Raw genomic sequence first — 17,328 nt, forward strand, 5'->3', positions numbered from 1 at the left:
AGTCCCGGGTGGGGCACAGCTGGCCAGAGGCCCACAGAAGGAGACTGTAGGCCCAGAAAGAGGGTGACAGCACAGGTCAACCTGACCGTGCTGGACTCGTGGCTGCTGAGATGCTCCCAGCCTCCTCCTCGCTGACACTCCAACATCCATACAACTTTTATGTAAATACTTAAAACTACTAGGAATGCCACTTAAAAAAAATGAGGGGCACCTGGGTGGCTCAGTGGGTGAAGCGTCTGCCTTCAGCTCAGGTCGAGATCTCAGGGCCCTGGACGGAGCCCCGGGTCGGGCTCCCTGCCCAGCGAAGTCCTGCATCTCCCTCTCCCTTTGCCCCTCTCCTGAGCTTGTGATCTTTCTTTCAAATAATAAAATCTTTTAAAAAAATTTTTTTAAAGATTTTATTTATTTATTGAGACACAGAGAGAGAGAGAGAGAGAGAGAGAGAGAGAGAGAGAGGCAGAGAGAGAAACAGGCTCCATGCAGAGAGCCCGACATGGGACCCGATCCAGGGTCTCCAGGATCATGCCCTGGGCTGCAGGCGGCGCCAACCGCTGCGCCACCGGGGCTGCCCTCAAATAATAAAATCTTTAAAAAAAAACTCAAGTACTTCTAAGTCCTTGTCTGAGTGAAAACAGGTGACCTTGTGTGGCTTCGACGTCACAAAAAAAATACCAAGCAGTAAAAATTCTGAAAAACTACAAAGTATCGACCATAACCTGAAACTCACATCAGCGCCCCCCCGGTCCGCATCCCCCCCTTTCAGGCCTTGTCTCATCCTTCAAGGCCACAGCGGTTGGCAAGGATGACCCGGGAGGCATGTGACTGGCCCTCCTTGCTCCAGAGTCGGCCCCCCGCCCCCCAGAAAGCCTCCTCCAGCCCCGAGCGGAGGCCTCGGTGACCCCAGGGCCCTGGGTCTGAAATCACACACCGCCAGCCCTCCCAGCTGTGCTCTTCACTTCTGAAACTGCTGTCATTATTCTAGGTCGTCTGCGTTTCCCTGCGAGCTCCTTCTGGTACCCCCTTTGTCTGGTCTCGGTATCAGGAGAAGAGCAGCACAACCAACAAAACCAATCTTCTCAATATTCTGGGCAAGTCCGTGTGGACCACCATCCGGTCCTCAAGTGTGTGCAGGATCCACCTGTGGGGCCGTCTGGGGCGGAGTCTTCTTTGTGCAAGGCTCGTGACTACAGGTTCAACTGTAGCAGACACGAAGCTCACCAGGTCTTAAACTTGAATCTCCTTTAGTGGTTTTGCCCTTCAAGGGGTCTGTGCGCTTCGTGCAAGCTGTTCCATCTACGGCACAAGGCTCGCGGGCCATTCTCCTGCGATCTCTTTAAGATCAATATAACGTGCAGTGATGCCGTCTCTTTCACTCCTGACGTTAAGTTCTCTTCACTCTCTCATGTCATCTGGCTGGCCGGAAGTTTTTCAATTTCACTGATCTTTACGTTAAAAAAACAAACAAACAAACAAAAAAAAACGTTTGGCTTCATTAGTTTCCTGTCTTGTGTTTCTGCTTTAATTTTCACTGTCATCTTAAGTATTTCCTTTTCTTTGCAATCCTTTGGATTTAGTTTGCTCTGCTTCTTTTAGTTTAAGGTAGAAATTGAGTGCTTTGCAATGTTTTCAAATTCCAATCTGGGGGCAACCCCGGTGGCTCAGGGGTTTAGCGCTGCCTTGGGCCCAGGGCGTGACCCCGGGTCCTGGGATCGAGTCCCACGTCGGGCTCCCCGCAGGGACCCTGCTTCTCCCTCTGCCTGTGTCTCTGCCTCTCTCTCTGTGTCTCTCATAAATAAATAAAATCTTTTTAAAAAATAAATAAAATAGGGGATCCCTGGGTGGCGCAGCGGTTTGGCGCCTGCCTTTGGCCCAGGGCGCGATCCTGGAGACCCGGGATCGAGTCCCACATCAGGCTCCCGGTGCATGGAGCCTGCTTCTCCCTCTGCCTGTGTCTCTGCCTCTCTCTCTCTCTCTGTGACTATCATAAGTAAATAAAAAAAAAAAAAAATTAAAAAATAAATAAATAAATAAATAAAATAAAATAAAATTCCAATCTGAGACAGGCATTTGGTGTCATAAAGCCCCCGGTAAAGCACAGCTTCTCTGGCATCCTGCAAATTCTGACTCTGTTTACAATTTCATCCAATGCTTCCCAATTTCCCTTTTGGATTCTCCTTTGACTCATGGATTACACAGACGTATCTGATTTTCTTTGCTGACAGTTGGTGATTTTCTGACATTTTTGTGGGTTTCTAACTTAATTCCACTTTTGTCCAAAAAACTTATGATGCAGACAAATGACTTATCTTGGCCGACATTTCGAACACACTGGAACAGCACGCTGCTGGTCCAACCGGGTCAGGGGGGCTGAGAGCGCCAGTACCAATCCTGTTTACCTAGCTTCCGACGACTAAGAAAACGGCACGGAGAGTAGCAACCATAACGGCAGATCTGTCTCCTTCTCCTTGCAGTTCTATCGGTTTGTGTTCCCCGTTTTGTAGCTCTGCCATTAGGAGCAGGAAACTTACACTGTCTTCTCGGTGAATTCAACTCTTTATCATTATTAATCTTTATCTGGTGGTTTCCTCAGCTCTGAAATCAGTGTATTTGCTATTATTACAGCAGCTTCCGCTTTCTATTAGTGTTAGAATTGTACATCTCTTGCCTTCCTTCTACTTTTAACCTATTTGTGTCTTTGTATTTAAAGTGGGTTCACTGCAGCCAGCATATATTTGGGTACTGTTTTTTCATGCTGACAATTTCTGCCTTTTACAAAGACGTTTTTATTTGAGAAAAACAGCAAGCGCGTGCACACGCACACAAACTGGGAGAAGAGCAGAAGGAGAGAACCCTCGAGCCGACCCTGAGATCATGACCTGAGCTGAAATCAAGTCTTGGATGCTCAACCGGTGCCACCAAGGTGTCTGCCTTTCAAGTGGGTGTTTAATCATCTAGATTTGTGATTGTTGACATGGTTAGGTTGAAATCTACCATCTTGCTACTGTTTAAAGTTTGTCCCATCTGTTATTTCCCCTTTCTTCTTTTTTTTGCCTACTGCACGGTTAAGTATCTTACGAAATTCAATTTTATGTCTACTGTTAACCTATCAGCTGTAATTTATTGTTTTGCTATTTTAGTAGATGTTTTGGGGTTGGTGTCCGTATTTATCATAACCTGCCTTCAAGGAAAATCACACTCTTTCAGGGGATCCCTGGGTGGCTCAGCGGTTTGGCGCCTGCCTTCAGCCCAGGGCATGATGCTGGGAACCCGGGATCAAGTCTCACATTGGGCTCCCTGAACGGAGCCTGCTTTTCTTTTCCCTCTGCCTGTGTCTCTGCTTCTCTCTCTCTGTGTCTCTCATGAAGAAATAAATAAAATCTTTAAAAAGAAAAAAAGAAAATCACACTCTTTCAAGTATACAAGTTTGCCATTTCTTCTGTGCCATTCTCGTCATACGTTTTATTCTATATACATTATAACCACCCCCACCCTTGAAACTGTTTTCCTTGTCACTTTTATTTAAATTATCATCTCTCTTTTTTAAGGATTTTACTTATATGAGAAAGAAAGAGAACACGAGCAAGGAGGGAGAGTGAGGAGAGGCCGACTCAACCGAGCAGGGAGCCTGACGTGGGACTTGACCCCAGGACCCCAGGATTATTATGACCCAAGCCAAAGGCAGATGCTCAACCCCCTGAGCCATATCTTAAATAATATCTCTTTTTTTTTTTTTAAGATTTATTTATTTATTTATCATAGACAGAGAGAGAGAGAGAGAGGCAGAGACACAGGAGGAGGGAGAAGCAGGCTCCATGCCCGGAGCCTCACGTGGGACTCGATCCTGGGACTCCAGGATCGCGCCCTGGGCCAAAGGCAGGCGCTAAACCGCTGAGCCACCCAGGGATCCCTTAAATAATATCTCTTAGAGAGATTTAAGTAATAAGACAGCATCTATGTATCATTTTATCTCTATTTTAGCCATGTGGCTGCCATTTCCAGGGGTCTTCAGTCTTTTGGGTAGATCCAGATTTCCACAAGGTCTCATCCCTCTGCCGTCTGAAGCTTTTAGAACAGTTCCTGTAGCACTACTTGCGGGGAAGGTCCGCTGGCAACGAATTCTTCCAGCTTTTGTACATCTGAAGTTTCTTCACGTCACCTTCGTCTAACAATGGATGTACCTGGCACAGAGTTCCAGGCCGGCTGCTCCTGGGCTCCTCACCTCCTCACCCACACTCTCCGCACAGCAATCCGCTATTGTCCGTGACGTTGCTCCTCTGGCTGTATTAGGTCTTGTTTTCTGGCTGCTTTTAAGGCTTTTCTCTTCATCACTGTTTTTGAGCAATTTGATTATGATGAACCTTATGTGACTGTACTTGGTTTGTTAAGATTGTTCAGGTCTAGAGTTTTCATCAAATTGGGAGGCATTTCAGCCATTATTTATTTAGACGGGTTTTCCGCATCCTTCCCTTACCACTGGGAGCGGCAATCACACAAGTACGAGTCTCTCCCAGGTGTCCCGCAGCTCAGTCTGCTCTTGTTTATTCAGGGGTACTCCCCCTCCTTGTTTTAGTCTGGATCGTTCTTACTGCTCTGTCAAGTTCACTGTCCTTCTCTTCTGCAGTGTCCAATCTGCTGCCAGTTCCACGCAGGATGTTTTATGTTCATTTAGTCTCAGCTCTGTAAGTTGAATTTGGATCTTTCTGCATTTCACCGTCTTTACTTCACTGTGTCTCTACTCAATGTGTCCCACGTCTCCTTTAGCTTTCTTTTTTTCTTTTTAATTTTTATTTATTTATGATAGTCATACAGAGAGAGAGAGAGACAGGCAGAGACACAGGCAGAGGGAGAAGCAGGCTCCATGCACCGGGAGCCCAATGTGGGATTCGATCCCGGGTCTCCAGGATCGCGCCCTGGGCCAAAGGCAGGCGCCAAACCGCTGCGCCACCCAGGGATCCCTCTCCTTTAGCTTTCTGAGCACATGGAATACAGTTATAATAATTTTTCAATTCCTATAAATATTCTTGGGCTCTGTTTTGGGATCCAGTTACTTGGAAACCACGTGAAACCTTTGGCTCTTGTTCCTAACTTGGGTCAGGGGCACCAAAGCAGTATTTATTCTATGGCTGGTTACTCTCCCCTGAGTAGACTGGAGGTTCAGCCAGCCTCGAAACACAGCACCCTCTGCGCTGTTCTGAGGGCTCTGGGCACCATCCCTCTACCCCATGTGTGGGATCCTCCGTCTCTCAGCTTCCTCAGGTCCACGTGCTGACCGGCACGCTGTAGGAAGCTAACGGCTCTGTCCCACGACCTCCGAGTGCCCTCTGCTTGCAGCAGTCTGTTCTGCTGCCCCCCCCCCCCATATTCCATTGCCACGGCCACCAGACTCCAACTCCATCTCCTGAACTCAGGGCCTCTGCCAGACCCTGCATCCCTGCAACACGACCTGGAAACTCCCCTCATGCAGCAAACCAGGAAATCATTGGACTTACCCTGTTTGACTCTCACACCCAAAATTTAGAAAACTAGGGTTTCTTTCTTTCTTTTTTTTTTTTTTAGATTTTATTTGATAGAGAGAGAGTAGAGAGAGAGAGCATACAAGCAGGGGGAGCAGCAGAGGGGGAGGGAGAAGCAGGCTCCCCACTGAGCAGGGAGCCCGACATGGGGCTCTATCCCAGGACCTGGGATCATGACCTGAGCCGAAGGCAGACGCTTAACCAGCTGAGCCACCACGTGCCCCAGAAAACTAGGGTTTCATAAATATTATCCAGCTTTTTATTAGTTCCTTGTGAGAGGGTATGATTCCTGTTATTCCACCTTGTGAACATGAGGAAGTCCAGGTACTTTTGCTTAGTGATCCCTAATTACACAAATAAAGCATTACAGCTTTGATATTTAATTTCCCTCCCTCACCAGGGGGTAAGCAGCATGGGGGCAGAGATGGTATTTGTTTTGTTGACCACTGCATCCTTGACACAGAGTAATCAAACATTTACTGAATAAACACACTCCTTAATCACTTGGAATGTATCTTGACACACTGTATAACTAAGGACTTACAACGTTTGTTCTAGGCTACAGTGATGTAGGATCCTAAATATACGATAATCTGGAAAACACAAAACTGTATTAGTGGCACAAAGACATAGCAACTACTAATGACTCGGGAGGGAGGAAGGTTGAATGGGTGACCACTGTGGATGTCTTGGGTGGGGGGTGAAACTACTCAGAACAATACTGCCATTATGAATAACTGATACTATGCGTTTGTCAAAACCATGGAAATTTACAGCAAAAAGAGTAAACTTTAACATATACAAGTTTATAAGAAAATAATTTAGGAGGTCAAGGGTTCTCAAGACACAATGCAGTATGGGACAGAACAATCTACCCGTATTGCAAACAATGGAGTGGAAGGAAAAATGCTGACCTGAGTAACTTTTTTTTTTTGACCTGAGTAGCTTTATTTATTTTAAGATTTACTTATTTGAGAGAGAGCGAGTGCACGCGGACACTCACGTGCACAAGTGGAGGGGGGGAGGGACAGAGGGAGAGAATCTTTAAGCAGACTCCCTGATGAGTGCAGGGCCTGTGGTGGGGCTCGATCCCACGACCCTACTGAGCCACCCAGGCGCCCCTGACCTGAGTAACTTTAGAAATGAGCAAGGATTTAAGGAAGAACGGTAATTTGACACGGTCTCGTTGATAAAGTCACTTCCCAGGAGTATGGGTCTCCAACTCTGATACAACTACCTGTGTACATGGGAAAGGAACAATTCAGCAAAAGGATGGCAGGTGACAGGTAGGCATGGGGAGGAGGCTGGGATAACCCACGTGATGAGGAGCAAGGGCAGACGAGAGTCAGAACTCCCATTCAATGTAAAACACATACGGGTAACTACACCAGGAGAGATCTGTGTGCGGGTACACAGGTCAGTGTGCTCAGACGGCCGTGCGGAGAGGTATGTGTGCGCACCCCGTACACAGGTCAGAGGAGGGGTGGGCGCGCACACAGGTCGGAGTGCACACACAGACTTCCTGGCTCTGCCAGCTGAGGACCTACGCAGCAAGGATCACACCCAGGGCCCAGTTCTTGCTCCAATAAGAGGTCCCGGGAATCCTTGGAGGAACGGCTGAAATCCCCGGGGCAGGAAAAAGGCACGAGTGTGTGGGGTCCCAGGGAGGCAGGCAGGAAGAGCTAAACCAGAAACACCGCCGCACAGGGATGGGGTCTGTCACGGGGCTCTCGAGGACCAAAGCTGGAGCCGTGGGGACGAGTCCTATTAGGTGATAACACAAAGTATAAAGGAACACGCCCAAGTGCACACCGATACGGACGACTGGCTGAATAGAGTGGGGGAGCGGGCTAGCGTCCCTGCCGTCGCCGGCCCGGGCCACGCTCTGCCGCCCTGCACGCGAGTGCCCACCGCGCCTGTCCATCCGGGGCGCAGTGGGGAGCACCTGCACCGCCCTCCGCCGGGCGGGGCGCCCGTCCTGGAGCCGAGCTGGCCCAGAACAAAGTCCTGGAGAGCACCGGTCCTTGCCGCCCCCGGAGCGGGGACGAGGCAGGCGGCACAGCGGCCTCGGCCCCCCACGGCCCCCTCCGGGCATGGGGCGCGCTCCACTCGCTCTGTGCAGGCCCACGACGCGCCCGCCCGTGTCCAGAGCCCGCACCCTGCGGGACGCGCTCCTCAGCGGCCACGGCGGCGGGCCTTCACCTTCCTTCCTCGGCTCCACGGCCGCGTCCCCTCCTGCTACCTCGTCTTTTCTTTGAGCTCTTTTCTCTTTAGCATCGTGACATCTCGGTTTCCCAGTAAACAGAACACGCTCTGTCCGCCCTCTGCTGGTTCTCCTGTTTTCCTCCCTCCCTAACTGGGCTCCTTCCCTTTCTTTCCTTCCCCGACCCTCTACGTAAAGGTGCACGTCGGCTCCTGATTCCTGCTCATCTCTGAACAAAGGAAAGACAGCCGCAAGCGGGGTGCGTCATTCCAGAACACTCTGCTGCCACAGTTTTGCACAGGCTCTGCCTTGAAGTGAGTTTCTGGTATTAAAACTTTTTTTTCTTTGCAAGTGACAGAAATCCAGCTCAAACGGAGAGCAGAGAGGCCCGCCCGTCGCCTGCTCGGCCTGCGCTGGGACCGGCCACTGAGGGTCCCCGAGGAGCCGGGCCGCATCCCCAGCCCGCTGCTCAGCGGGCGCGCAGCAGCCACGGCCGCGGAGGCGTCTCCCGAGAGGGCTGTGGAGCCGGGGCTGCGCGTGGGCCCCGTCAGGGCCGGGCAGTGGCCGCACGCGCCCGTGGGGCCCCTCGGCCAGGAGCCCAGGCCTCTCCTCCGCCCCCAGCCCCGGGAGTGACCCCGGGGCCCGGGGCTCGTGGGAGGTGCTGGCGGAGCCCGTGCCCGCCGCAGCTCACCTCCCGCTGCCCGGCAAAGCGTCACGTCACACCGCGGGTGGCGTCCCTGGAACCCGCCAGGAAGGACGAGCTGCAGGCCCATCAGAGCTTCGGCTCCTGCCCCCCTTCCCCGCTGGGCAGCATCCTCCTCCGGCTGCTGCTGTTCCTTGGATTCACTGGAGATTCAATCTCATTCTCTATTTTTCATCCGTTTTGTCCATTTCAGAGAGTTTCAGGGAGGGAAGTAGAATAAACAAGCCTTGAGTCAGCCACCGTGTCCAGAAGGCCCAAGTGCCACTCTCAATGCTGTTTTTAATAAGTTTTCCAAGTTCTGAACAATGCGGGCATCTCAGTTTCATGTTCTGAAAGCCTGGCTCTGAGCTGGAGGCACAATGGCCCATTCTCCGCACTCAGTGACCAGGACAGGCTGGCATTTCCCGCTCGCGCCTCCCGCACGGCTCTTCTCATCGACCCCCCGCCAAAGAAGGGGCCACACTGTCACAGTTAAAAAACCGTGACCCGACCTGCCAGTCATGGCATCAACTTGTGGGTCAGGACCAGCTCTTCAAACTTTTCTGGGAAAGGATGTCAGGCCGCGCCCCACACAGAAAGGACACTTGTTTGGAGCCACTTGGTTGCAACACAGAAGGAGTCTCTGAGGGGGGTGCTGTTGGCCCAGTACTTGGACGGCGGCCCTGGGAACGCGCCTGACCCCCCCCTTGCCATGGGAGGAGCCGGCCGCACAGCCCCCCCCAATCCCTGCGGCCCTCACCGGGTCCCCCTCATCCAGGGCTGGTCTCACCAGCAAGACTGCATCGTGGCCCCTGGGACCATTTACAGAGAACAAAGTACGCATCACACGTTCACGAGCCAGTGGTCAGAACAGAGAAGTGGCCCTGCGACCAGAACTGCCTGGGTCCCCACTCATTCCCCACACCCTCCACGAGCACGGGTGACCCTACTGGGTCTGAGAGGGCGAGGACAGCTGGAGGAGGGCTTTGTGACCAATGGGCGCAGCTCAGGGCCTGCGGTCACCCTCCCAGGGTCCCCAGGCTGGGAGGCTCCACCCGGGGCTCACCCCGGCGGCATCAGTGAGTCTGGGACGGCAGCCCGATGGGGGATGGACATGTTTTTATTACTTAAATCTCAGCTGTTTAAAAATACACTAAACTGGGGGGCCCCTAAGTGGCTCAGGGGGTCCACTCCTGACCTCAGCTCGGGTGTCGACCTCAGGGCCCCGCGTTCAGGCCCCGTGCTGGGCTCTGCTGGGCGTGGCGCCCACTTAAAAAAAAATACGCCAGAGCCAGCACGAGGCCCTCCACTCACTACTGGTCCCCAGCGCCTACCGCGCCGCTTCGCGAGTCAACAAACAAGAAATGAACGGACTCACTTCGTAGCAGAAGTCTACTTTTGAGTGAAAATACGGCTTCAGAGTGTGAAAGGCAGAGGAGCATGGGAAGCGCCCTGGCCGGAGCCTCTCGCAGGTGCCTCCCCTCCCTCCTCTAGGGCATTGGTGAGGTCGGTGAGCTCGGTGAGGTGGCACCCAGGACACATGCTGCCCACCAGCAGGTCGACCTCAGGAGGCTGGGCTCACCTCAGGCTACAGACCCGAGCAACAGAGCAGATGTGGGGAAAATAACCCACAAATGCTGCAGATGCCTGGAAATACGTCTGCGTGGCGTGGGCTCCGTGGCGCCCGGTCCCAGCCTGGAGAGGCCTCGGCCCCGCACCGGGCGGTCTCCAAACGCCTTCGCACGCGGGTTGTCTCTCCACCTGCTTTCGTTCATTTCTCTACTTTTACGCCCTGCTTTTGTCATCTGCACAGATTTTAAAAATAGTACTTTCTGCAGAACGGAATGTTTTTGTTTCTATTTGTGGTTCTGGCAACATTCCTCAGAAAGTCCTGACACCTGTACCTCTGCAGATCCCGCTGCTTCCTGGGGCGCCTCCCCCCATCTGCGAGGCGCAGGACGCCCGGTGCACCTGGGGGAGCAGCCGAGCCCAGCCCCTCCGGGCCTGCTCCTCCCTCCAGGGCTGGCTGGGCAGGGCGCCTCACCAGAGACGTGCACCCTGGGACTGTTCTCAGGAGCACGTAAGGGGAGGCCGCAGTTCGGGGCGCTGTCCTAGGCCGGCGTGTGAGCGCCCTGCACCTGACCCGAGACGCCCCCAGCCCTGCAGGTCCCTTACCTCGGCAAGGCCCCCGCGCCTCCCGCACGCAGCACCCAGGGCCGTGCGGACGGACAGCTGCTCTCCTCCCCTCGGCAGACGGCCGCCCCAGGCTCTGCAGGTCCGGGAGCCCGCCGGGCCAGGTCGCAGCCAGGGTGACACACTCCCCAGGGCGAGGTGCACCCGTGGGGAGAATGGTGCCCGGCGCTCAGGGAGGGTGCCAGCAAGGCCCGTGTGGCCTGGACTGCCGGGTCCCGCTCCCACTCAGGGCCTCGCAGCCTCACCTCCAGGAGAGCACAGCACAGCGCGGACGGGGAGCGTGTGGCGACCCCAGGAGTCCTTGGCCAAGATCTGGCAGCTGCATGCACGTCCACCCCCGTGGACCCTCACCCCATGTGGCGTGGCTGTCCTGCCCGCCCCTTCAGGAGCCGACCTGCAGCCTGGTGGGGCAGCCAGCGGCCTTGGGCCTCCAGCCGCACCCCCCCGCCCAGGGGCAGCTGCTCGCTCCTTTCCACCCCACGCTGCAGGAAGTTCCGGGCACGAGTGGGCGACGAGGCTCTTGATTCCAACTTCCTACACCAGCCCCGGAACAGAAGACGCTCTGTGCCGGCTCCTGACGGGGGCTGTTGGGAGAATGAGCCCCAGGAAGCTGCAATCTGCTCCTGGTGCCCAGCAACACGCGTCACTCCGCGCCCGGCACCCCCACCCGGCGTCCACGGCCACCACAGCGTCCGCAGGCCAGGGCCGCACCCGCATGCTTCTCCCCGCTCGCCAGGCACAAGCTCCAAGCCCCCCGCCCCCCACCAAGCCCGCCCGGAATGACGTCCACGCCCGTCCTGGCGGGGGCGGTGACTGCAGGCAGCCACACAGCCACAGCCTCTGGGCACCCTCGGCCCGGGGACACGGAGCCCATCCGCACTCCCGGTTCTCGCTGCGTCCAGACAGAAAACCTCCCAGGAGGCGGGCCTGCCGGCCCCAGCCTGCGCCCCGGGCACGGGCACCAGCCGCTTTCGGGGGCAAGCAGGCACTGTCCCCCCGCGCGGGGCCCGGGCCAGCTGCTGCCCCCACTCGCGCTCCGGGAGCCTGTGTTCTAGGACATCAGCTGCCGCCTCTCCCCACGGCGGAAAGGCCAGCAGACATTCCCACCGCCGCCGCCAAGTCTGCCGATTGCCGTGAACAGATAAACCCACGCAGCTGAACGGAGCCCAGCAAAGAGGCGATTCACTGGGGAAACGGGGTGTCCTGCGGCAGCTGCCGCGGGCCCGCGTCTGTGCAACGGGCAGGCTCCCCACGGGCCCGAGGGGATCACGAGCAGCGTGAAGTTCCAGGCCAGCAACGTCACACCTCAGAAATGGGAGTAAAATCAAGCCCTTTGCAGACACAGAATCCAGAGCCGGCCTCCCGCCCACCGAGCTGCGAGCCTTAGCTGCAGGGACCATCCCCAGGGGGAACACCTGCAGACACGGGCCGCCAGCTGAGGCGTCTCCAAAGTGACGAGGGACACTGTCAACACCACGACAGCTGACGTGGAGAGGAGTCCTCGGGCCCCAGAGGTGCTGAGCCGCCTCCGACCCCTTGTTAGGAGGATTCACAGTTGAGGGCGCGACACAACGTTAGTCAAACACCAGACAAAAATAAAATGGCAACTTTTAATCTCAACAGAACGCAGGATAGAAAAACACTGGGAAAAGGCCGTAACCAGGAAACGGGACTTGAGCCGCACACGCCTGCCCACGGCCTGCACGGCCACGCACCCGGGGCGCCCGCGAGGGACGGCGCAGCGGGCCGGGCCGAGGGGCAGGGCTGCCTGGCCGGGAACCCCTTGCAGGAGACCGCAGCCAAGCCCGAGAAGCGCCTCCCCGGCGGTGCCCCACGGCGGCTCCTCTCCGTCCAGTCCCGGCAATAGCAGGGACGGCCGCCGCGGGGACCGCGCCGGGACACCGGCCTGCAGCACCTGCCGGGGACGCGTCCGCAGTGACGACCCGCGCCTCCGTCTGCACAGGGGGCCACGCAGCTCCTCCACGCTGACAGAGGCCGGACCCCGTCCTGAGGGTTTCCAGTGAGGGGAGTCATGAGTGCCCGGCGTTCAGAGGCCGGTCCCCTCCACCGACAAGGGACGAGCTCGCGGCCCCGAGATCACACCCCGAGCCAAAGCCGGGAGGGGGATGCTCGACCGACTGTGCGTGCTGGGCGCCAGAGCCCAGGCCGCGGCTGGAGGCGCGCAGGAGCCGCCCCGTCCAGGCAGCCGTGACCGATGGACTCAGGGACACAGACGGCAAGACTCAGAATTTCCCCAAAGAAATGGAATCGAAGGGGATCCCTGGGTGGCGCAGCGGTTTAGCGCCTGCCTTTGTCCCAGGGCGCGATCCTGGAGACCCGGGATCGAATCCCACGTCGGGCTCCCGGTGCATGGAGCCTGCTTCTCCCTCTGCCTGTGTCTGCCTCTCTCTCTCTCTCTGTGACTATAATACATAAATAAATAAAAATTAAAAAAAAAAAAAAGAAATGGAATCGAAGGAAGGGGTCAAGGGCAGGTTGGAGGACCGGAAAATAGAAAACCTCCCCGCAGCCAGTTTGATGGGGGGATGCGGCAGAAAGAGCCCGGGCCTGGGAGGAAGGGCAGCGCAGAAGCCCAGCCAGGGCCCGGGCAGCTTGGGGACAGCCGCGTGGGAGGGACACCACGGCCCTACTAGGGCTGCGCAAGGGGCGGAAGCATGACAGCCAAGAACCCCCCCCAGAACCGACGGGACCCCCGGGAGGAGCCGGGAGCACATGGCGCACACGCGGGGCCGGGGCCGGGAAGCGGGCGCGACACCGCTGAGGGGCAGGTGCCGAGAGCCCCGCGGACACCCCACGGGCCACAGCCCCACGGCCACTCGCAGCCTCTCCAGGAACGGCAAGGACAGGCCCACCGACCACCGTCACTGTCCCACCTGCTGGAATGTGCTAGGCTAAGTTTTCCAACCTGTTAGGCGGCCTGTGCCTCTAGGGAGATCCGAGTACCCCAGCCCCTCCAGAAAGCCTCTCACCCCCATGTCCACCTCCCACCCACCCTGTCCCGTCTCACTCCGCACCCACAGCACCACCCCTGATTCCTCTCTCCCACCTCTCCTGGCATCCGGTTGCTTATCAGAAATCTTCAGTTCCTCCTGGCTCCCCACCCCTGCTGTGCCAGCCCCAAACTGCTAAACACCCCACGATTATAGTGGAGAATTAGCAACAGCACGTGAAAGGGCTCGGGAACGTGAAGGAAACAGGGAGAACCCGCAGCCAGATTCCCCGGGCCCGGCTCACTGCAGCGGTGGGGGCAGGGGCACGTGAGGCAGAAAACAAAGCGTGAAGGAGGAGGGGGCTGCAGCCCGGGCCCGGCTCCCACCATCTGGCTCCTCGTGTCCCCACACGACGCAGATGATCCGGAGGCTCCTGGATGGCAGGGAGGCAACTACATCAGAGACTGCAGGAGGCTGCAAGGGCAGCGTCGGGGCCCCCGGTCTCAGCCGTACTGCCCTGCGCGACGCAGGTGCGTGTCCCCTGCCCGCCCTCTGCACCGCCCTCTTTCACCCAACCACCATGCACACGGTTTGGAGGACAAGCTGTCACACATCACAACGCTACTCCACACCCCAGGAACTAGCTCTCCCACTTACTACCTTGTTTTGGTAAAGAAGGTCTCAGTCATTGCCAGAAAAGGAAGGATGGGGCAAATTCTAAGGCTTCTGACAGTTTCAATGGGTAAAAAGTACACTGGAAATTGCCTTCCATCACAATTTTTGGCAGTGCCTCATGAACCTCTGAGTTCCAGAAATGCTACTAAGAAGTCCAAAGTCGGGCACCTGGTGGCTCAGTCGGTGGAGCGTCTGCCTTCGGCTCAGGTCATGATCTCAGGGTCCTGGGATCGAATGCTGGTGGGGCTCCCTGTTCAGCGGGGCTGCTGCTTCTCCCTCTCCCTCTGCCCCTCCCCTGGCTCATGCTCTCGCTCGCTCGCTCTCTCAAATAAATGAAATCTTAAAAAAAAAAAAAAAAGTCCAAAGTCCTCCTGATTCTTGATTCATGAACTGACCTATTTCTCTCTCTGAGAGCCCAGAGTCTTCTGTCTGTCCTCCGTGTTCTAGGATTTCAAGGTGATGGGTCTGATTTCACGCCTGTCCCGCACGCCTGGCGGCTGTGCAGTTTTCTTCTATGACCTTGGTAACTGTCATCGGTGCTTCCTCTCTCCCATCTCTGGAACTTCTATTACCCACGTGCTGGACTTCCCAGGCTGGCCCTTCAAATATTCTTCTCTCCTCTTTTCCAGCTCTTTGTTCTCCTTTCTGAGAGTTTTCCAGCTTCATCTTGCAACCTATGCTGTGGCTCGGTCTCCGTTTCTGAACCTTACAAACGGCCGTTATTTCATTCAATGTTTAGATTTAGAGACAAGGTCATCGCTTGTTAAGGGAGACCTTTCCACATCTCATTCTTTTCTTTTAAAATCATTTTTCTGGGGCGCCCGGGGGGTGCAGTCGGGTGAGTATGGGCCTCTTGATTTTGGCTCAGGTCATGATCTCAGGGTGGTAAGACGCAGCCCCGGGTCGGGCTCTGCACTGGGCACAGAATCTGCTCCATCCACTTCTGACCCTCCATCTGATTATATGCGCTCTCTCAAATAAATAACACCTTAAAAAATAATAAAATCATTTTCTTCCTTCTTACAGTAGATCTTTTAGGAATATCTTTAATGAAGTTCTGTGGATAATAAACACACTATTTTGGTTTATCTGCAAAAGTCCTCATTTCACCTTTGTTTTTAAAAGACAATCGGGCAGCCCAGGTGGCTCAGTGGTTCAGGGCCACCTTCAGCCCAGGGCGTGACCCCGGGGTCCCAGGATCGAGTCCCGCATCGGGCTCCTTGCATGGAGCCTGCTTCTCCCTCTGCCTATGTCTCTGCCTCTCTCTCTCTAAGTGTCTGTCTCTCATGAATAAATAAAATCAAAAAAAAAAAAAAAAAAAAAAGATAATCTTGCTGGACTCCAGGTCTAGGCTGCCGGCTGCTTCTCTCAGCATCTCAGACCTCCTCCACTGCCTCTGCCTTCCCTCCTTCCTGTAGAGACGGCATCCACGACTTTTGTTGCCATTACTCTGGGTGGCCTTTCTCTTACTGCTTGCTTTTTAAAAAGTATTTTAAGACTTATTAGAGATAAACAGCGAGAGTGCACCCAGGTGCTTTATTTTTTAAAAGATTTTATTTTTATTTTTTTTTATTTTTATTTATTTATTTTTTTTAAAAGATTTTATTTTTAAACAAACTCACAAGCCCAAGATCAAAAGTCACGAGCTCCCCTGATTGAGCCCACCAGGCACCCTACTTCTGGTTGCTATTAAAATCTTCTCTTGGGGCAGCCACGGTGGCGCAGTGGTTTAGCGCTGCCTGCAGCCCAGGGCGCGATCCTGGAGACCCCAGAACGAATCCCACATCAGGTTCCCGGTGCATGGAGCCTGCCTTCTCCCTCTGCCTGTGTCTCTGCCTCTCTCTCTCTCTCTCTCTCTCTCTCTGTGACTATCATAAATAAATAAAAATTAAAAAAAAAAAAATCTTCTCTTGGGGCAGCCCCAGTGGCGCAGCGGTTTAGCGCCGCCTGCAGCCCAGGGTGTGATCCTGGAGACCTGGGATCGAGTACCAGTCGGGCTCCCTGCATGGAGCCTGCTTCTCCCTCTGCCTGTGTCTCTGCTTCTCTCTCTCTAGCTGTGTCTATAAATAAAAAATAAATAAATAAATAAATAAATAAAATAAAATAATAAAATAAAATAAAATAAAATAATCTTCTCTTAGGTGCCCCTGAGGGGCTCAGGCCAGGATTTAGGGTTCTGGGATCAAGCCCCACTTTTGGCTCTGCACTCAGTGCAGAGTCTGCTTGAGGATTTCTCCCCCTCTCCCTCTGTCCCTCCCTTCGCTGAAACATAAAATAAACTCCTCTCTGGATCTTCAGTGTTTTGGAGCCTCACTATGATGTGTCTCAATATGGACACTATTCTGTTTGAAATAAACTACATTTCCATCATCCTATCTTTTATCAATTCCAGAATATTTCTTAGCCAACAGCTCTTCACATATCGCCTCTCCTCCCTTCTATTTTCCCTTCTGGACTGAAAGTAAATACACCTTAAACTTCTGCCTTCTGTCCTCGACCTCTTCTCCATCACCTTCTCCATCCTATTTTCCATCTGATCAACCCTTTACTGAGTTCTTAACTCCTTTCAGTTTTTCCACAAAGTCTCTCTTTGTGTATAATCTAATAGCCTGTCTTGTTGTTGTTGTTTTTTTTAATTTCAAACGTTTATTTAGAAAGTCTATTTGGTCCCTCTCATACCCTCCTGATCTTTCGGGTTAGCCTCTTGCTTTCTCTTTATGATTCTCTCTTCCTTAAAGCCCCCTGGAGCCCCTGAATTTTGAGCTTTCTGAGGATTCTGTGGTGCCAATGCGATTAGTTCTCAGCTTTCTTCACTGCCAACACAGTCTGGCTTTCCCATATCTACCAAGTGAATTAGGACTAATCCATCTGCTCCCCAGATTCCAAAACTTCACCACTATTGTCTCCTCTCTCACTTTACCCATCCTTCAAAGTCTGACGTTTTATTTTTTTTTATTTTATTTTTTTTTATTTATGATAGTCACAGAGAGAGAGAGAGGCAGAGACACAGGCAGAGGGAGAAGCAGGCTCCATGCACCGGGAGCCCGACGTGGGATTCGATCCCGGGTCTCTAGGATCGCGCCCTGGGCCAAAGGCAGGCGCCAAACCGCT

The 17,328-nt window shown here is 54.3% G+C and overlaps 1 protein-coding gene across 6 annotated transcripts in view; it reads right to left on the bottom strand.

Annotated features, from left to right (window-relative positions):
- The window catches only part of ARHGAP39 (Rho GTPase activating protein 39), an 88,278-nt gene that overhangs the window by 45,802 nt on the left and 25,148 nt on the right, over nucleotides 1-17,328 (bottom strand). Inside the window, exon 1 of one of the 6 annotated variants that reach the window (XM_072745852.1) lies at nucleotides 10,837-11,294. The exons of 2 other annotated variants lie outside the window; for them this stretch is intronic. The gene's annotated coding sequence lies outside the window, so the exon portion shown is untranslated. Of the gene's footprint in view, nucleotides 1-928; nucleotides 1,043-8,407; nucleotides 8,611-10,573; nucleotides 10,636-10,836; nucleotides 11,295-17,328 lie in introns of those variants that run through there. 3 more of the 6 variants (XM_072745854.1, XM_072745853.1, XM_072745855.1) reach the window with 3 other exon arrangements.

Source organism: Vulpes vulpes, unplaced genomic scaffold (assembly GCF_048418805.1).
Source record: "Vulpes vulpes isolate BD-2025 unplaced genomic scaffold, VulVul3 u000000671, whole genome shotgun sequence".
Lineage (NCBI taxonomy): Eukaryota > Metazoa > Chordata > Mammalia > Carnivora > Canidae > Vulpes > Vulpes vulpes.